At 40.8% G+C, this 21,464-nt stretch overlaps 1 protein-coding gene across 12 annotated transcripts in view; it reads left to right on the forward strand.

The window, feature by feature from the left end:
• The first annotated feature begins 13,114 nt into the window (after positions 1-13,114).
• Osbpl6 (oxysterol binding protein like 6) overlaps positions 13,115-21,464 on the forward strand; it is a 198,714-nt gene continuing 190,364 nt past the window's right edge. For 11 of the 12 annotated variants that reach the window (XM_074071170.1, XM_074071169.1, XM_074071166.1 and 8 more), the window contains exon 1: positions 13,115-13,256. The gene's annotated coding sequence lies outside the window, so the exon portion shown is untranslated. Of the gene's footprint in view, positions 13,257-14,011; positions 14,253-21,464 lie in introns of those variants that run through there. The other variant, XM_074071167.1, reaches the window with a different exon arrangement.

Here is a 21,464-nt window from a genome sequence, read left to right on the forward strand (position 1 = left end):
TCCAGTTTTCCCAACACCGTTTATAAAAAGGCACTATCCTTTTGCCATTGTGTATGCTTGACATCCTTGTAAAAGATGAGTTGACATATATGGGTTTATTTCTGACTCTCTATTTTGTTTCATTGGTGTACATGTGTGTGTTTATGCCAGTACCATGCTATTTTGATTACTGTAGCTTTGTAATGTGTTTTGAAACCAGGAAGTGTATCTTTAGCTTTTTGCTCTTCATGCTCGGGATCACTTTGACTATTCATGGTTTTTTTGATTCCATATGGGTTTTAGGAATACCTTTTTCAATTAATTTAAGGAACACCATTTGGATATTCATAGTGATTGGACTAGATCTATAGAACTAGAGACCAGGGATCCTGTTGCCAGAGGCAGCATTTGAGAACAGTGTAGGCGGAGCTTTGATGTGGAGGCTAGAATGGCCTCATATGTAAGCATCCTGCCCAGGATGAACTCAAGCTGGAAATGGGGAGAGTGAGGCATAGGGCTCAAGTTGGAGCCAGGACCACATGTCCTCCTGCACTTCCAAGTCATCTCGTAGAACCATAAGAAGTCTGAAAACTCTCAAGTGTTGCCAGGTCATTACAAAGACACAGTTGTCAAGGAAGGAGGTAGGAACATATTTTATTGAAGAGCTTTTTGACTTATAGCTGTGAGTATTTATGCATGTGGTAGATGGGCCTCTTTTCATATTCCTGTCCAGGTCTCCAGCGCACTCTTGCCTAGTGAAGAGAACAAGAAAGTATTGGAGGCTGAGAAAAAGAGTTCTTGAACTACCAATAATCAGTATGACCAGGGCAAGTCACAACATCTCAGGGCCTCAGCTCTTTCTTATGTCAAAATCTTACACAAAATCTTACCTGTGTATTTACAAAGTGGCTGCATGATGAAGCAAGAAATTAATCTGAATTGTTGTTATCCAAATAATGCCATATGTAATTTGTGTTACAATACATAATGCTGATAATGCTGCTGCTTTTGGTGTTTATCTATATACCTAACACCAGTACATCACCTCTTTTTTTCTATATGTTTATCAAGCAAGGCATACATACATTTCCTGAGCTACTTTGATGTTATGGTATAATCTTAAGACATTTTGACACTAGCTTTGAGAGTATTAGCCAATGGCAATATAATGCTTTTCTTTCTTTCTTTCTTTTTAAATTTTTAATTTATTCATATGTGCATACAATCTTTGGGTCATTTCTCCCCCCTTCCCCCACCCCCTGTTTTACCTCCCCCCCTTACACTCCCTTACCCCTCGCTACCCGGCAGACACTATTTTGCCCTTATCTCTACTTTTGTTGAAGAGAGAGTATAAGCAATAATAGGAAGGAACAAGGGTTTTTGCTAGTTGAGATAAGGATAGCTATACAGGGAGTTGACACGCATTGATTTCCTGTACATGTGTGTTACCTTATAAATTAATTCTTCTCGAACTAAACTTTTCTCTAGTTCCTGGTCCCCTTCTCCTATTGGCCTCAGTTGCTTTAAAGTATCTGCTTTAGTTTCTCTGCGTTGAGGGCAACAAATGCTATGTAGTTTTTTAGGTGTCTTACCTATGCTCATACCTCCCCTGTGTGCTCTTGCTTTTATCATGTGATCAAAGTCCAATCCCCTTGTTGTGTTTGCCCTTGATCTAATGTCCACATATGAGAGAGAAAATACGATTTTTGGTCTTTTGGTCCAGGCTAACCTTACTCAGAATGATGTTCTCCAATTTCATCCATTTACCAGCAAATGATAACATTTCGTTCTTTTTCATGGCTGCATAAAATTCCATTGTGTATAAACACCACATTTTCTTAATCCATTCGTCAGTGGTGGGGCATCTTGGCTATTTTCATCACTTGGCTATTGTGAATTGTCCTGCAGTAAACATGGGTGGGTGTGCAGGTGCCTCTGGAGTAACCTGTGTCACATTCTTTTGGGTATATCCCCAAGAGTGGAATTGCTGGATCATATGGTAGATCAATGTTTAGATTTTTAAGTAGCCTCCAAATTTTTTTCCAGAGTGATTGCACTAGTTTACATTCCCACCAGCATTGTAAGAGGGTTCTTTTTTCCCCACATCCTCACCAACACCTGTTGTTAGTGGTGTTGGTAATGATGGTTATTCTAACAGGGGTGAGGTGGAATCTTAGTATGGTTTTAATTTGCATCTCCTTTATTGCTAGAGATGGTGAGCATTTTTTCATGTGTTTTTTGGCCATTTGAATTTCTTCTTTTGAGAAAGTTCTGTTTAGTTCACTTGCCCATTTCTTTATTGGTTCATTAGTTTTGGGAGAATTTAGTTTTTTAAGTTCCTTATATATTCTGGTTATCAGTCCTTTGTCTGATGTGTAGCTGGCAAATATTTTCCCCACTCTGTGGGTGTTCTCTTCAGTTTAGAGACCATTTCTTTTGATGAGCAGAAGCTTTTTAGTTTTATGAAGTCCCATTTATCTATGCTATCTCTTAGTTGCTGTGCTACTGGGGTTCCATTGAGAAAGTTCTTGCCTACACCTATTAATTCCAGAGTATTTCCTACTCTTTCCTGTACTAACTTTAGAGTTTGGGGTCTGATATTAAGATCCTTGATCCATTTTGAGTTAATCTTGGTATAGGGTGATATACATGGATCTAGTTTCAGTTTTTTGCAGACTGCTAACCAGTTTTCCCAGCAGTTTTTGTTGAAGAGGCTGTCTTTTCTCCATCGTATATTTATAGCTCCTTTGTCAAAGACAAGTTGGTTATAGTTGTGTGGGTTCATATCTGGGTCTTCTATTCTGTTCCACTGGTCTTCATGTCTGTTTTTGTGCCAGTACCATGCTGTTTTTATTGTTATTGCTTCAGAATATAGTTTGAAGTCGGGTATTGTGATACCTCCAGCATTGTTCTTTTGACTGAGTATTGCCTTGGCTATTTGTGGCCTCTTGTGTTTCCATATAAATTTAATGGTAGATTTTTCAATCTCTTTAATGAATGTCATCGGAATTTTGTTGGGAATTTCATTAAACATGTAGATTACTTTTGGGAGTGTAGACATTTTTACTATGTTAATTCTACCAATCCATGAGCATGGGAGATCTCTCCACTTTCTATAGTCATCCTCAATCTCTTTCTTCAGAAGTGTATAGTTTTCCTTGTACAGGTCATTCACATCCTTTGTTAGGTTTCCACCTAGGTATTTGATTTTTTTTGAGACTATTGTAAATGGAATTGTTTTCATATATTCATTCTCAGTTTGTTCATTATTAGTGTATAGAAATGCTAATGATTTTTCTATGTTGATTTTATATCCTGCTACCTTGCTATAGCTATTGATGGTGTCTAGAAGCTTTTGAGTAGAGTTTTTTGGGTCTTTAAGGTATAGGATCATGTCATCTGCAAATAGGGATATTTTGACAGTTTCTTTACCTATTTGTATTCCTTTTATTCCTTCTTCTTGCCTAATTGCTCTGGCTAGGAATTCCAGTACTATGTTGAATAGGAGTGGAGATAGTGGGCATCCTTGTCTGGTTCCTGATTTTAGAGGGAATGGTTTCAATTTTTCTCCATTAAGTATAATGCTGGCTATAGTTTTGCACTATATAACTTTTATAATGTTGAGGTACTTTCCTTCTATTCCTAGTTTTCTTAGAGCTTTGATCATGAAATGATGTTGGATCTTATCAAAGGCTTTTTCTGCATCTATTGAGATGATCAAGTGGTTTTTGTCTTTGCTTCTGTTAATGTGGTTTATTACGTTTATTGATTTTCATATGTTGAACCACCCCTGCATTCCTGGTATGAAGCCTACTTGGTTGTGGTGAATGGTCTTTTTGATGTGTTGTAGAATTTGATTTGCCATTATTTTATTGAGGATTTTTGCATCAATGTTCATTAAGGAGATTGGCCTATAGTTCTCCTTTTTGGAGGTGTCTTTGCCTGGTTTTAGGATAAGTGTAATACTGGCATCATAAAATGTGTTAGGCAGTTTTCCTTCCATTTCTATTTCGTGGAACGGTTTAAGGAGGGTTGGTGTCAGTTCTTCTTTAAAGGTCTGATAGAATTCAGCAGAGAATCCATCAGGTCCTGGACTTTTCTTTTTGGGGATACTCTTGATTGCTGCTTCAATTTCATTTTGTGTTATAGATCTATTCAGGTGATTAATTTCCTCTTGGTTCAGTTTTGGATGATCATATGTATCTAGAAATCTGTCCATTTCTTTAAGATTTTCAAATTTATTTGAATATAGGTTCTCAAAGTAGTCTCTGATGATTTCCTGGACTTCCATGGTGTTTGTTGTTATCTCCCCTTTTGCGTTCCTGATTCTACTAATTTGGGTTTTTTCTCTCCTCATTTTAATCAGGTTTGCCAGGGGTCTGTCGATCTTGTTTATTTTTTCAAAGAACCAACTTTTTGTTTCATTAATTCTTTGTATGGTTTTTTTGGTTTCTATTTTGTTGATTTCAGCTCTTATTTTTATTATTTCTCTCCTTCTATTTGTTTTGGGATTTGCTTGTTCTTGTTTTTCTAGGAGTTTGAGATGTATCATTAAGTCATTGATTTGAGATCTTTCAGTCTTTTTAATATATGCACTCATGGCTATAAACTTTCCTCTCAGGACTGCCTTTGCTGTGTCCCATAGGTTCTGGTAGGTTGTGTTTTCATTTTCATTGACTTCCAGGAACTTTTTAATTTCCTCTTGTATTTCATCAATGACCCATTGTTCATTAAGCAATGAGTTATTCAGTTTCTACCTGTTTGCATGTTTTTTGTCTTTACTTTTGTTGTTGACTTCTAGTTTTATTGCATTGTGATCAGATAGGTTGCATGGTATAATTTCTATTTTCTTATATTTGCTGAGGCTTGCTTTGTACCCTAGGATATGATCTATTTTGGAGAAGGTTCCATGGGGTGCTGAGAAGAATATATATTGTGTAGAAGTTGGATGAAATGTTCTGTAGACATCAAGTAGGTCCATTTGATCTATTGTATATTTTAGATCTTGGATTTCTTTATTGATGTTTTGCTTGGATGACCTTTCTATTGATGATAATGGGGTGTTAAATTCTCCCATGACCACTGTGTTGGAGTTAATATATGCTTTTAGGTCCTTCAGGGTATGTTTGATGAAATTGGGTGCATTGACATAGGGTGCATATAGGTTGATAATTGTTATTTCCCTTTAGTCTATTTCCTGTTTTATTAGTTTGGAATGTCCTTCTTTATTTCATTTGATCAATGTACGTTTGAAGTCTACTTTGTCAGAGATAAGTATTGCTACTCCTGCCTGTTTTCAGGGGCTTGGTAAATCTTCTTCCAGCCTTTCATCCTAAGCCTATGCTTATTTCTGTCTGTGAGATGGATCCTGTAAGCAACAAATTGTTGGATCTTCCTTTTTAATCCATTTCATCAAACAGTGCCTTTTGATGGGGGAATTAAGTTCATTAACATTAAGTGTTAGTACTGATAGGTATGTGGTGATTCCCGTCATTTAGTGTCTGTTGTTTAAGGGTTTGGTTGTTTGCAGCTGAATCAATGTTACTCTCTACTTTCTTGCCGGCTTGTTGTGAGGGATTCCCCTCCCCCCCCTTCGGCACTCAGGGCACTCTGCCCTGTTTGCTATGTGTCTTTTTTGTTATTGCTTATTACTCAGTTTCTCTTTTTTCCCTGGTGAGGGTCGGTCTGTCCAGGGGGCTATGCTGATCTGGCCCAGGGTTGTCTGTGGGAGTACCGTGTGCAGCTTAGTTCACCTTGTGCTCTGCATCTTCCCCCATGGTCTGGGTGCTGGCATTTGGCAGCGTGGGAGCCCTCTGGTTTCTCCATTTAACGTGAAGTGGGAATGTTACACGCGGGCTGGGAGTCTGGAGGAGTCAAAGTTTTGCCTCTTCTCAGTGTTTTTTCCTGTAAAGTGTATCTGCAGTGTCTCTCCAAGATTTTACTTTAGGAAGCTTTCTGCTTCCTCCCTCTAGCTGCCATCTTGGAATCCTGCCTCTCTTTCTCTCTCTTTCTTTCTTTCTTTCTTTTCTTCCTTCCTTCTTTTTTTTTTTTTTTTGTTCTGCTGTTTGTTGTTGGGTTTTCTTTTGTTTGGTTTTGGAGACAGGATCTCACGCTGGACTTACTTGAGATTTTCCTGCCTCAGCCTCCTGAGTGCTAGGATTATGAGCATGAAGCACTACACATGGCAGTATAATACATTTGAGCATTATTGAATTCAGTGTCTCCCAACCGCTTTCAATGTAAAGGCTCATGATATTAAAAATAAAGAAATAAAAACACCTGTGAACCCATTCATAAAAGTAATAAGTTTTATAATCCAAATCTACTGACAGCTTAGTCATATTTTTAAATGAGTTGTATCTTATTAATTAAACGTTGTATCTTACTAATAAAAAGAATGCCAGCACCTATGGCTCATGCCTGTAATCCTAGCTACTTGGGAGGCTGAGATCAGGAGTATCGTGGTGCAAGCCCAGCCAGGGCAAGTAGTTTGCAAGACTCCATCTCCAAAATAACCAGAGAAAAATGGACTGGAGGTGTAGTTCAAGTAGTAGAGTGCCTGTTTTGCTAATGTGAAGTCCTGAGTTCAAACCTCAGTCCCACAAAAACAAAACAAAACAAAAACAATGCCTATGTCTATATATGTTTGAAAAAGCATGGTCCAGTTGTGCTTGAGATGGTGATTCTGTGTATGGACTGTGGTTTGTATGTGTGTGGATTTTCATGGCCCAGTGGGTCCAGTGGCTCTTAATGGTTTTCTTCATTCTAAAAATAAACTTTACATTACAACCATATCACAATCTGCAAGTAGAAAATAACCATAAAAATTGATGCTGTGAAAGCCAACAAAAAATTTTATTAAATTCTGGAAACATCTTGTTATTATCAATGACTTAAGCCTAGGATCTGCTTGTTTATTAAATGGGAGATATGCTGGTGTTAAAGAGGTATTACAAACTTGAGCACCAAATGGCCATAATCCTTTAGGTCAACCTACCGAAATGAAAGAGAATTGAAAAGAGACTTTCTCACTCTGATTCATTGTCTCTAAGATGCATTATCTGGAAATAAATATAGAGGAAATAATCCTTCCAAAGTGCTGGTAGAAGGTATGATTTGCCTCAGGTAAGCAACATCTATTGCTACACTAATGTATCTGTAGAGAACCTTCATCTCCTTTGGTATTCTTATCTAACAAGAATGTTGAGTTCCCCTGGTAGTGTGGCTCAAGTGGTATAGAGCCTTCCTAGCAAGCTCAAGGCCCTGAGTTCAAACCCTAGTACTGTCAAAAAAAGATATTGGGTTCTTGATGGATGTGGTAGAACACACTTATAAGACTGAGGCAGGAGGATCTTGAGTTCCAGGCCAACCTGGACTGCCTAGCAAGACCTTGTCTCAAAACAAAACAAAAAGCATGCTGAAGCTGCATTCTACCTCTCCCTACCATAGCTACTCCACCACTTGGCCCTCTACGTCCTTTACCAATAACTGGGCTGAAGGGAACAGCCACCTCCCCATCTGGTACTTACTTGTCCAGAGTCTATTTTCAACACAGAGCAGCCAGAATGGCTTTTCTAAAACATTAGTCAAATAAGTTCACTCTTCTCTGTGAATCCTGTGACACTCAAAGTTCTTATACTGCCCTACAAGCCCTTTATGATCTGGCCCCACTGCTTTACTCCCTTGCTCCCTGTGTCCCAGGCAGTCTGATTGTTGCCCTTCTTGGAACACCATGCATGCTCAGCCCACAGGCTTTGGTTTTGCAATGGCTGGTCTTGTTAATGGAATGGGAATATCTTTCTCTTTTTTTGGTAGGGCTGGTGTTTGAACTCAGGGTCTCACACTTCCTAGCCAGGCACTCTACCACTTGAGCCACTCTGCCAGCCTTGTTTTGTGTTGGGTATTTTCCAGATGGGGCCTCATGAACCATATGCCCAGGCTGGCTTCAAACCATGATCCTCCTGATCTCTGCCTCCCAAGTAGCTAGGATTGCAGGCATGAGCCACAGTGCCTATTGTTCCCATATATGTTCATGACTAACTCCCTCAAGTCTTTGCTCTAGTGTCCCCTCCTCAGTGAAGGTCAGGTGATTTCTTTATTTAATAGTGCAACTTTGCAATCCTGCTCTATTTCTCTTAACATGCTCAACTTGTTCCCGTATGATTCACAGATTTCTAATACACTGTGTGATTTACTCCTCTGTTGGGTCTATTGTTCATTGTCTCATTCTGTGAAATGTGAGCTTCATGAAGACAAAGGTTGCTGCTTTGCTTACTCTTAATATCTCAAAAGCTTAGATACTACCTAATTAATTCCAGGCACTCAAAAAGCATTTATTGCAGTAATATTATTGGACATGGGTCACACTTTAAGGGGAGGACACATACATGGGGAATAGAGAAAGGTAGGAAACCCAAAACTTGGAGGTATTTGATATGTTCACTATAGAGGAGCTAATACAGTAACCTTAAAATGACAAAGGTCACTATGGGAAGGTGACCGGGAAGTAGTAAAGAGGTTAGGTAGAGATGAATCAATTCAGGTTGTAATACACCTGTGCATGGAAGCAATGCTAGGAATCTCTCTGTATAGCTATCCTTATCTTAACTGGATCTCAACTAGCAAAAACTCTATGTCTTTCTTATTGCTTATGTCTTCTCTTCAACAAAATTGAAGCAGGCAGAACATATTCTGCCTGGAAGCCAGGATGGTGGGGGGGAGGGGGGAGGGGGGGAGGGGGGGCGGGGGGGGAAGGGGGACAAGGGGGAGAAATGGCTCAAAGAATGTATGCACATATGAATAAAAAAATTTATTGAATTAAATGAATAAACCAGTAGCCACTCCCTCCCAATAGGCTAACCTGTTTCCTGTAAGCTGAAATAAAAAATCTCACTTCTCTCTCTGCTTATGCACTCTGATAAAGCATTCTGCAAGAAGGGTTCACTCTGAAGTGGAACTGGATCAGCTTGTCTTGGCAGATGACAAGAGTGTGGGAATGAAGGCTGTAGGACCACATGGAGAAAGTTCAGAAAATGAAGTTTAGACTTCTGAACTTGCCAGATTCTTACTGAGGAGTTCTTGATGGCACTCTTCTTGGGAAGAAAAGTTTCAACAATATATGAGATTTTTAGGGAGCACTGCATATACTGGAAAAAATTATGCAAATATGCAAAGACATCATCAAATCTGGCAGACAAATGGTAAGTAAGGCTAGATCAAGACCCCTCACACTTAGAAGCACAAGGGAACACTGCAACCCTCATTGTTCCAAAGACTTGGCCTTTTGAATTACTCACTGTGTTCCTTTGATATTGTAAAAGTGCTAAATTTGTCTTAAAATTTACTTTATAAAAAGATTACAAAGGGAGTATTCATCCTCATGTTTAAATTTGTATCAAAGTGGGAAACTCAAAGACAATGCTTCCATATTCAGGGGAAGGTAGTGATCAGAATTTTCCAAGTGATGTTTGATTTATTGTTTTCCATTCAAGAAACTGAGGCAGGCTAGAAGTAGGAAAAGTTTGGGGCTCATGTAGGATGCCTGGGGATGGGCCAGACCTCCCTCACCTGCTGGGAACCGCCCATGCCCCTTACCATTCACTCATTATTGGTTGAGAACCTCCTGGGCCTACCCTCCTATGGGGTAGTGTAGGTTTTAAAGGGACCTGAAAAAGAAAAGTGCTCTCTTTCTGTCAGCAGACTCCACTTGCATCCACCATGCCCCCTTCTTCTTCTTCTTCTCTTTCTTCACTTGCAGAACGGGCCCCTTTTCTCAATAAAGCTATCCTACCTCACCCCATCCATGTGGTCTGCTTGGATTTTTCCATTTGGAGCACAAAATACAGGATCTTCTGATCACAGACTGTACCAGCGCCGTTAACAAAACCAGGGTGTCTCAACAAAGATAGAATAAGCAATTGTTCGTTTTGATAGAGAGTGATTCACCAAAATAGGTTAATTTAGTAATATTAAAATATTTTCAAAGCTGAATCTTCTCAATGAACAAATACAATGCCAAACTATGGGTAGTTTTTCTGCTTGTATAGAGTATTGCTGCAGGCCTCTGTGCTACTTGTCCTGCCTCACCTGCTTCCTGTGACTGCCCCAGCACAAGAGTAAAGCAGCTCAGGCTTAAGGCCCTGGGGAGACAGAATTCCACTAGGGGAGCAGATCCACAGTGAGTATGTTGAGTAAGGAATTTTTTCTTCGAAATTAGTATTCACATTTGGGGGAGGAGATGAAGACTGTGAAAAGGATCAGGGACCAGCCTCGACACTGGCAGAGGAATCCAAACCGGCAGGGTTATGGAACTGTCTTTTTGCCACTTAGAACCAAGGATGACTTTCAGAATGTAAGGGCTGCTGTGTCATTTTTGCCTCCAAATATTAGGCAACTTCAGTTTTGCCCAATTGGACAAATATAGACGTGTAAGCACACATAAAAGGGGAGCTGGGGAGTCATGGTTCCTAGTATAACTAAGTTGCCTAAAGAACAACCCAGCACAAGTATCGTACTTGGGTTATAGCGCATAGAATTTCTTTCTTTAGTAGCCGCCCAAAGGGTCAGATACAACCTTGAAGGAGGGAGAACTAACCACCGGTAGAGTAAATTTCAACCAGTGGGAGACAGGATATGGGCGGTAGCTTATTGGTAAATTTCTTCTTTGGCCTCCTTTTGATGATTATTCCTTAGCATGGCCAAGCACCGGGTTGTGTCTTTTCAGGTTCATGAAGCCTAGACTAGGTTGGCAACATATCGTATATTTGCTTCCCATTCTTCCCCATCTCACTTCCCCTTTCCCCACTCCTGATGCCCTGGGGTTGCATCTTTCAATGAAGCATTAGCAAATCATTAACACTTCAGCTTTCCTAGCAAACTCAGCCAAAATAGTGCCCATTAAAAAACTACAATGTGGGCTGTAGGCATGGCTCAAGGGGTAGAGTAGAGAACTTGCCTAACAAGTGCAAGACCCTGAGTTCAAACTCCAGTTTCAGGGGGGAAAAATACATTGAAAATAAAATGTGCATTGGACGAGTTGATAGTGGAGAATGATTCATGTGAGGCTTGGCTCGTTTATGCGTAATAGTACTGGGTATTTAAGAACATCATCATCTTGCTTCACCAAAAAAAGACTATGTATTTTCTTTCTTCACCAAAAAAAGAAACAAGTATTTCTGAGACAAATAAAAGGAATGGATCGGGATAGCAGAGATCCTTTCAGCCAACATCATATGACTTGTGATTTAAACTCTTAGCAAGAATATACACATAATGAAATCATGGCTTTCTGGCACTTTGCTGAGCAATATCCCTGCCATAGCTCACAAAGCAATGAAAAGCCTGTTACTCATATTTATGTATCTATTCCAGTCTATGAGTTTTCAAAATATTGTGATACAGAGTGGAGAAACTGCCTTGGTATACAACTCTGTACTTACAGCTTTCTTTAATCCACTCATTTCCCCCAGATAGATGTAGTGCCATTAAATCTTATTTGACCATTTGTCAATGAGACAGGTAGGAGACATTCCTTCTGATCTATAAACCTTTTTTTTTTTAACACAATAACACACACACAGATGCAGATACTCTGAACAGAGGAAAAAGTGTACAGACATTCTTACAACAAAAAATGAGATTTGGGTTTATGGTATGCCCTCCTTTTCCCCCATAGTTTATAATTCTGCTAAGAGGGTTCAAAAAATTTTTGAGAACTTCATTATGTTTAAAGACTGTGTGTGCTCCCTCTCATCTTTTACACTTTGTAGGTATATATATGGGTGTGTGCATGTGTGTATGTGCGTTGGTGTGAAAACTGTTTCAGTAGTGTTTTTGTCATTGGAACCCAGATGGAAGGTAGCTATGACCAAGTGAAGGTCAGCAGCATAAGGGCTCCCTTGAGGAGACTGTCTTCACAGGGGAGGGGTGAAGGTGGGACTGCCATGTGTCACAGGGTCCCGCATCTGTTACTTTGTCACTGGGTGACTTGAAAAGAGAATGTTACTAGTCAAGGTGGAAGAAATTAATCCAAAAGGATGAGAGTAGAGAGTCAAGATAAATCGCATGTAGGAGAGTACATGTGGCCTGTGACTGGGCTACATAGCACACCAGGATTTTTATCAGCACAGAGAACAGTGAAATGCTGTCATATTTGTCTCAGTAGGGAGCAGTATCTTTAATTTTTAAAGGCACTCCTTTCCTCTGATATCCTACAGAGCCTACAAAGTACCCCAGCACTGTTCTGTAACTACCTTCTAGGCCCAGTCCATGTTCTCTGGATTGTTCCCCATGAAGATGCTCACAGAAATGTCTTGGCATGTTGACATTTCCTCAGTCATCCCTTCATAGACGAACCTTCTGAGCAAATATTTAAATCACCCCCGTCCCTCCTATCAATTTGCCTTCAGATCAATCTTCTCTTGGACACAGGCCAGGAAGACATTAAGTGTGGAAGGGTTAAAGGACTGGGCCAGGTGTACTGAGATGGGACTGAGGTTGCTGGGAGCCTCCCTTTCATATAATTCAAGTGTTTCTCAGGGCTAGGGAAGTTCTTGTCCCCGATGACAGTCAGGGACAGGGAGCAGGCACACAGTGTAGGAAGGACGGCCTTCGAAGGGCGTCACAGGACAGGGGCTTGGCAGCGCCACGGGAAGGTGGCCTGGCTGCGGTTCCCATATGAATCACTCTCCTGCAGTGCTCCTAGCTGCTGTGATCCGAAGCCCGAGCGCGGGAGTCATTTGGAGCCATCCTTTCTAGCCCGGCCAGCCTGCCTCCGCTGGACCGGACGCACAGGGCACCTCTATGGCCCTGGCCATGTCTGGGTCTCCACCGTGGGTGATCTCCGGACACCAGGAATTCCCACCGAGGCCCGGCCCTGGGCGAGTCCAGGCTGGGGGGCCCCGCGCGCGCCAAGGGGACGAAGGACGCCGGTGGGCGCGCAGCAGGCGGCGTAGGGAGGAGCGCTCAGCGAGGCGGGAGCGGCAGCCCGCGGCGGGTGGCCCCGCTCCAGCGGGGCCGGCGCGCGGGAGCCGGGGGCGGGGAGCCCGGAGCGCCGCCCCGCCAGCGCGCCCCGCCCGTGGGAGAGGAGGGGCTGCGGCGCGGAGGACCACTGGAGGCGCAGCGCTGCCGCGGCCGCTGTCGGTGCCGGGGACCGCGGCTCCGCGCGCAGGCGGCGCCCGAGCCTCTGCCACTCCGTCAGCCCGCGCGCTTGGCGGTCTGCCGGGGCCGCCTCCCGCCTCGCGCTGCGGCCGCTGCAGGAGCCCCGCGCCGCTCTCCAGGTAGGCGTCCTCGCTGCGGAGCCGGTGCCTGGGGCAGACACCCCAGTGCCCACCCTGCGGCCCGGGGGCATTGTGCGTGTCCGGAGGGCCGAGGACCCAGAGAGACGCGCGGGTGGGCAGCCGCAGCTCCGGGGCCCCAAGGCGTCGCCGTTCCCCCGGACCTCCCCCACCCCTCCCAGCCAGGCAGACCCCGGAGACCCTGTCAGTTCCTCGCGTGGCCAGCGTGGGAGGGGGCGTCTGGGTCACGGCCCCCGCTCGCCGCCATCCTTCCCCTTGGTTACAGGGGAATTTCGACCGCCTGGCACTGGCGCCCGCATTCCCCCGCGCCGCCCGGGTCCCCGCGTCCCCACCCCTGGGCTGGCTGGGGATTGAAGCCGGGACCGGGGGAAGGACTGATGTAATTGTCAGCGGAGAAGCGAATCGGCGCGCCCGCGCAAGCTGACGCCTACGCCGCACCTTTCAGGGAATCCGGGGAGCCGGGAGAAACGGCTGGGCAAGTTGTGCATTGGGTTTTGTTGTGCGCGTGCACTGCGGACTGCCCTCGCCTGGCACCCTGTCCACCCCCTGCTGGCGCCCCTGCAGCCCTCCTGCAGCCGCCGGCCCCGCTCTGCCTCCCCGGTTCAGATCGGGACAGGGTTTGCATTGCAGTCGAGACGTGCTTCCCCTGCACCGAGCCCGAGCTGCCCGCAGATCGAGTCGCCGGGGATGCTGGGGGGAGGAGGGGGTGGGAAACCTGGCCGGGGAGGAAGCTGGGAAGAACTAATGACAACAGCAGATTTTTAAAAAGCCTTGCCTGGATATAGACACATCCGCAAGCCACGTTTTAAGCTGCTTTTGAAAGTTATGACTAGATACCGATTTTGTGACACACTTGAACGGTTGCTTAAACTAGAGACCTAAAGCTGGGGAAGCATTACATAATGGGCATGAAGCAGGTGGCAGGAAACTAAGTGAATTCACTGGATTGCCAGATTATTTCTCCGGACGCAAAGTCCCGTAAGCCTTTTTCTTTATGAGTATTTCCATTTTTAAATCACTGGGCGAGATTTAGCAAATTGTGTATTATATTCCATTGTGATTTCCCCTTAAATAACAAAATAATTTTTCTAGCATGTTTTTTCTTAAATTTAAAATTTTCGTGTTATATATCACAGCGCTGATTAGTAAATGTCTTCAAAGAGAAAATGAAGAAGAAATTTCCCATGTTGAAACTATTAAGCTATGCTTCCTTCCTGTTTAGTTTGCTTTTTTTTTTTTTCTCCTCCTTCCATCCCCGCACGTTGCTTTTTGGAAGCTTTTGTACAGTTTTGGGTACTGCAAGTTCAGTGTTGATATTCCTATCTACTGTTACAGCATTGCAGATACAAAGACTAATAATAAATGAAACAGAAGACCTCGCAGTAACTCGGACTAAGCAGAGTTCCCAAGGTCGAAGGGAAACTGCTGTGTAACTCAGCTATAGTCACCTACAGAGAATTGTGACACAGCCCTCATAGGGTTATAAAGAAAGCCCTGATTGGTGCAGTGTGTTTCCTGTTATTTTTCTCAGCTAGTTTTAATATAGTTTCCCCTAAAAAATTTCTCAAGATAAAAACAAAATATTTTGAAATGTAAAACCTTTGCTTTTTTTCTGGTTTTGCTTATATTTTCAGTCGTGATGGATAACTTACTTATACCTTCAGATGATGCCCATCTGGGGACATTGCAGTTTCCAGTTATGATTTGTCAGATGTCTCTTGGCTTTAGTCTGATGTTGTTCTGTCGGATTTTTGCCTTTTGCAGTGTCACATAATTTGTGTTTTCTTATCCCTACGTTGACTTAACCTTATATTAACTTTATACCAACAAGAAGGATAAAGTTCTTCCAAGGTGAAATGTTTATGGTTGGAGGTCTGTAGTAGTACTGCAGATACAGAATTGGGTAAAATTATAAGCAGATATAAGTTTCACATGACTTTACTCTTGAAACCATTGGGCTAGGGAGATTTCAGTTTTATTAAAATGCCTTGGTCAATTAGCTTTTGGTGATTGTCCCATCAATAACCACTTATTGAGAACCCACTCTGTTCAGACACTAGTCTAGGCACTGTGAGAGATAGAAATAAGAATAAAAGGTGTTCCTGACCATGTGGGTTTGTAGTCTTCCTTTGAAAAGATAAGGTATAAATCCTCAAGAGAGAGAGACGTTTTAAAATTTTTTTACTGCAAACATTAATAATTGTAATGCTATTTTATATCTTGGAAAAAAATTCTATTCACTTCTGGTGCTTTTTTTTTCTGTCACTCAGTATTGCCAGTAAGAGTTATTCATGTCATCTGTGGCTGTAGTTCATTGACTCTCACTGCTGTACAGTATTCTACTGTGTGTCCTATAACATAATATGTTTTTCTATTTTGCCAATGGCTATTTGTTTTAATTTAAAAATTTGCAGTGTTGCTTTGATCGTTCATGTTTCTTACAAGTATTTCTCTTGGGTAAATACCAAGGAATAGAATTACTGGTTTGTAGAGTTGTGTGACTATCCAACTTACTAGGTATTATCATTTTATTGTCCAGGATAGTTTTACTGATTTATATAAGCCAGGTAAGCAAGCAAACACAAATGACCAAACACAAACAAGCATTTATTTTGCATACATGTATGTGTGGAAGTGCACATTTTTTTAAGCAAGAAAATGATGACTATAACATTTAGGATGTTAATTGTTTTTTGGAAGACCGCAGCTTAGAGAGGAGCACATAGGTGGATATGTGATCAGTAATGATCTAATTGGGTTTGGCAGTGAGTTCATAGGTGGTCATTATATTAAAAAAAGAAAAAGAGGATAATACATGGACCAGATGATATTTTTAAAGTTCTAAAAAAAAAAGTGTCACAGGACAGCAAGCTTCTGCAGGAGAATACTAACAAGATGTCAGGTGAAGGACGAGAAGCAGTTCCTGTGTGTATGCATGAGTTGCCAAGGGTTCATGAAGGAGATTTGCAGGAAGGATGAGCAGGAAGTTGCCATGCTGAGAAGAGGAAGGCTATTTCATACTGAGTAAATGATATGAACAGAAGTGGAAGAGAATTGGGAAATTTTCCAACAGCATTAGAAGTCTGCGGAACTGATGGATTGAGGGTAGGAGGAGAGATTCACCGCAGAGCCCCTAGTTAGAAAGCTGCTTGGTTGAGATGCAAATTCTTAAGCTTGGAGAAAATGAAAATGAAAGAGTGGGTTTTAAAACACACTGGAGGAAAATCCAAGGGTTTATGATCCTAGATAAGAGGAGGAGGAAAGAGTCAAAGATGTTGAACTGTAATCAAAAGAACTAGGGAAACTGCAGCAGGAGCTTTTAATGTGGTTTGCACATGTGAAGTATGGAGCTAATAGCTACCAAACTCATGTTTGAACACCTGGGCTTGGAGCTCTGGTGAGCAGTTAGGACCCTCACATTGAAGAATGTGATCCTCTACTGAGCTATCTGAATGAGTATGGAAAAGTCTTCGAGAGACAATACTACAATAAAACTTGTATTATTTCTTTACTGATGTAAAGAAAACAAGAAATAAGTGCTAAGATGTGTCGGCATTGACAGTGAGATAGGCACACAGTTGAAAGAATGCTGGGATTAAATCGGAAGTGTTGGATCAGTACAGTTTATTGGGTTGTTGATTGGGAGGATGGGGATCCTTCGATCCTAAGTTATTGCACGTCTGAAATGAGGCTATTAATAGTCACCTCACATGGATGCAGGAAACAAGATAGGACTGAGGGACTAGAACCTTTTGGGGTAAACTTTGTTTCACACTGTTTCCCATCAAATGTTGCCAAGCAATGCCATGTGCATGCAAATTCTCTCTATACTTCCTTGAAAGAGATAGAGCATTTACAACCCATTAAGTTTCTTTCATTAAAATAAAGGATTGTCTATGCTGTCCTAAGGGTATTCTGACATATAATGACTGATTATCATTTTAGATGGCTTATTTATTTCATAAATTTTGTGATAGGTTTTTAGCATTTTCTCATATTCTAAAATTTTTTTCCTGATTTTGCTTATGCTTCTTGATAATCTTTGCTATCTCTAACTGTATTTTCTCACTGATTTAACATCAGTTGTTACAGTGGTGGCTGTATAGTTGTCTCTGACAAAATGTAGTCCTCAGTTGCCTTCTCCTGGCATAGCAATCCCCAGAGCATCTTACTGACAATTTTAATAGCAGTTAAATAGTTAACTGCTATTAATGTGGCAGCATTTTGATTAAAAAAAAAAGACTGACCCCCCCCCCAAAGGAACAAAGCTTGTTTATGAATAAAGTCAGAAGTTACCAAAAAGTGCACAACAGTAGGAGTCTGTAGCCTGTGTTAGTCAGGGCTGTGTCCACATCTCTGTCTTCAACTGTGCATTCCTCAGGTTCCCTAAATGGCTGTATTTAATTATTTGAAATCCAGAATGGATTTAGTAGCTTTGGTTAAGACAATGAACTAAAGTTAATTTTAGTAATAACTAAATTTAGGGTGAGCATGAAGTACATCTCAGTTACTGAAATTGGTAGTCTGCTGTTCTAGCGAGGTTCTGACTTTTCGTGAACTTGGGAAGTAGTTCTGCATCTATTTTTTCGATTACCAAACCAAGGCTGATCACTTTCACAGTGAAGTGGCCAGTGGCTGTGGGTGTCATGTGAAGGTGACACAGCACATCAAGTGCCTTTCTTCCTCATAGAGCCAGTGTTTATTGAACATCTGCTGTGTGCCAGGTATCAGATTTAAGTGCTGGATCATAAACATGTCTTTCCTGAAAGGTTGACCTAAACTATAATTTTCGGATAAGAAATCACTATTGAATATGTGTGCAAGTGTGTGGGAAGATCTGGCTTTGAGTTTAGAGTTTATATGCAGTATCTATTTTTTCTTTTGTACCCCCAACTTTTTCTAGATTTATGTTTAGACTGTTATAGAAAAATATATGCAGTCCTTGTAAAGAAGTTATTTTAAATGTAGTTCTATTTTGTTTGTTGTGAAGCACAGAAGGTTTTATGGTCAAGATTAGTCCTCTTGTCATGAAAACATTTAAATGTTATCAAAAGGAGCAAGACAGATTAGGGAAGGGGTAGTTGAATGAGGGAATTCAGCGTTGTTAGGAACAGAATAGAACTTAGTGTTGAGTTGATTTTTAAAGGGAAAAGTAGAAAATAGGCAGAAATAAATGGCTACTTAAAGATTCAAGTTTAAGTTTTATAGAGAATTGAGTATACTGAGTCATGATGAGAGGAAGTTCTAAGTTCTGAAGGGTTAGATGAACCCATCCTCTTGTGAGTTTGTGTTCACTTCCTTTGTGTATGAGTATTGCTTTGATATTAAAATAAGTCATAATCTAAATGTAACATATCTGTAAATTATAAGGTTTATGTTAATGAGGAGGTAAATTATAGGGAGCAGAAAAGTGCAGTGATTTTATTTATTTTTTTAAATTAATTTTTTTTCAGTACTGGGATTTGAACCCAGGGCCTCATGCCTGCTAGGTAAATGCTCTACCACCTGAGCCACTCTGCCAGCCCCCAGTGATTTCTTCTGGTCACAGTTTGGTGGATTAATCCAGGGAATTTCATTTGACAGGGCCAGTGTCCCAGAAAATCTATAGGAAGCTGACAAAAGGTAGAGCTAGGAAAGGAACACAAAACCAAGAAGCTTATCATCCAGGACAATTTAAGGGATAACTCAATTAGCGAGAGCATTACATATGACATTTAACTACTAAGCTTAAAGTAAGTTCAAGTGAATAAATGTAAGTAAAAACAAGTTTAAATAAATAACATTTAAATAAAATGTCAGAAGATTGTCATTTGAATAGGTTTCTCTGTATATGAGATTGAATACAAAAACTTCATGACTGATGCACAAAATATCTTCTTTCACAATGATGGACTATCTTTTTCTGTTCAAGCAAATACCCAGACACTAGAAGTACTGATAATGGTGTGATGACTTGATGCTTAAATGATTTTTAATTTGATTCCTTAAGATGTTAAGTCTGAAAGGGGTTTTTAAAAATTATCTATTCCAACGTCTTCTATTTTCCAAGTGAGAAAACAGAGGCCCAGAGACTTGCCTAATGAGACCCAGCACTTTGTGCAGTTATAGCTAAAAGAAGTGTGTGAATAGCTTACTTCTGTTGGTGGTGAATTCTTTCCTAAATTAAGGAATTGAGGATAGGTGAATGAGAAAACCAGCAGCAACATCTCCAGTGGAATTTTAATCTTCTCTCTGTCATTCTTCCTTTTGACTGGTTGGCTTAGAAGTGAAGTCTTGTGTGTGTGTGTGTGTGTGTGTGTGAGAGAGAGAGAGAGAGAGAGCGAGAAAGAGATTGTGTGTGAATGCGAGTGTGTGAAAGTGTGAGTTGTGTGTGAGAGAGTTTGTGTGTGACTGTAGTGAGTATGAGTGTGTGTGAGTGTATTTGATACCTGTAGCTTTGTCTTTTAATTCAGTAGACAGGAAAGAGTAGAGAAAAATTATCTTGGGTTAGGTTCTTCTCTTTTTTCCTTTGCCATTCTCTCTCTATGTGTTAATATAAGGGAAATCCAGGTGCAGAGGGAATTGGGTCAGAACTAGAACATTAACTTTCGCTTTTTATCTTGCATCTTATCAAGACATTTCTCACTACAGCTCTTGAGACAGACTAGCCACCTTTTAAAAGAGTATGGAAGAGCAATAGCAGTATATTTTTAGTCTTTTTTTCAAAAGTCAAACCTAAAATAAACCTGGCCTCAATTTCTAGCAGTAATGTTCCTTCATATGTCCTAAACTAGAGCCTGTTTTATTTATTTATTTATTTTTGTGGTGCTGGGGATAAATCTAGGGCTTGCTAGGCAAGCATAATATCCCAGCTCCTTATTATGTACTTAAAGAAGCTACCTTGATTTTTTTTTATACATAATACATTATTGCCACAAGGAGCAAACTTATCAGCTGTTAACATTGGAAGAATAAAGTATGGAAAAAAGCATTAAAATAAATAAATTTTTTTATTACCCTGTAATCCTAGCTACTCAGGGGGCAGAGATCAGGAGGATCAAAATTCAAAGCCAGCCCAGGCAAATAGTTCGAAAGACCCTATTTCAAAAATACCCATCACAAAAAAGAGCTGGTGGAGTGGCTCAAGGTGTAGCCCTGAGTTCAGGCCACAGTACTGCAAAAAAAAAAAAAAAAAAAAAAGAAATTTTGTTGCAAAATCTTTTGTTGCAAAATTTTGTTATAAAAATTTTCTGGAGATAAAGCTGAAAGTCTAACTTTATTTTAAATTGTGGTCATATTTTTGCTTTATGCTTATCTGTAGCAGCTAGACAAGCTTTTGCATATTCTCACCCAGTCAGACAGCACATCTCAACGGTTTTTGGCAGATAGTTCCCTAGAATAGAAAAAGTAGCACACTTTGAATGGCATGTTGATTATGAGAAGACATTAATGAAATTCTTTTTGATCTAAATAAGTTTCAAATTGTGGCAAAACTATGAAGAGGATATAATCTGCAAGGTACACCAAGAAAATGTAGGGTTGGTGTAAAAGTCCATGAAGAGCACAAGGAAGAATGACAGCAAAATCCATGTAAATCAGGAAAAAGGAAGTGGGTGGGAGTTGTATCCTAGCCTGTCACTCAGTCTTGTTTCAGAAAGACCCAACAGAGGAAATGAGAGTGTAAATCTGAAAGCTTATGGAGCTCAGATATTTGGGAAGGTACCTGTCTCTACATTAAAAAAAGTTTTAAACATTTTAAAGAATGCAGAAGATATAGAATAAAAACTTGCTAAACTCCATTTGAGAAAAGATCATGTGTATGATAGACAGAAGATAAACATCACCACACTCCTTGCAGCATCTCTAATAAACAAAGAGCTCCTCTGTATCAAGAACAAAAAAATGACAGATAACCTAATAGAAAGTGCAAAGGAAATGAGGAAACAGTTCACAAAAAATGAATTACAGATTGCACTTATAAATACAAAATAATGTTCCTCTCGTGCTGAGAGAACTACACTTCTAAATTACTTAACAGACTGAGAAAAAATCATTTTTTCTAATACCTTAGGGAAGCCATTGAGCTCATGCATTGTCGGTAAGGGAACAAAGTGATACTATATCTATGGATAACAATTTGGCAATATCTATCCAAATAAAATTTACCTACCTCTCACCCAGGAATCCTAAGGGATTTCTCTATAGATATAC

The sequence above is a fragment of the Castor canadensis genome, chromosome 4, assembly GCF_047511655.1.
Source record: "Castor canadensis chromosome 4, mCasCan1.hap1v2, whole genome shotgun sequence".
Lineage (NCBI taxonomy): Eukaryota > Metazoa > Chordata > Mammalia > Rodentia > Castoridae > Castor > Castor canadensis.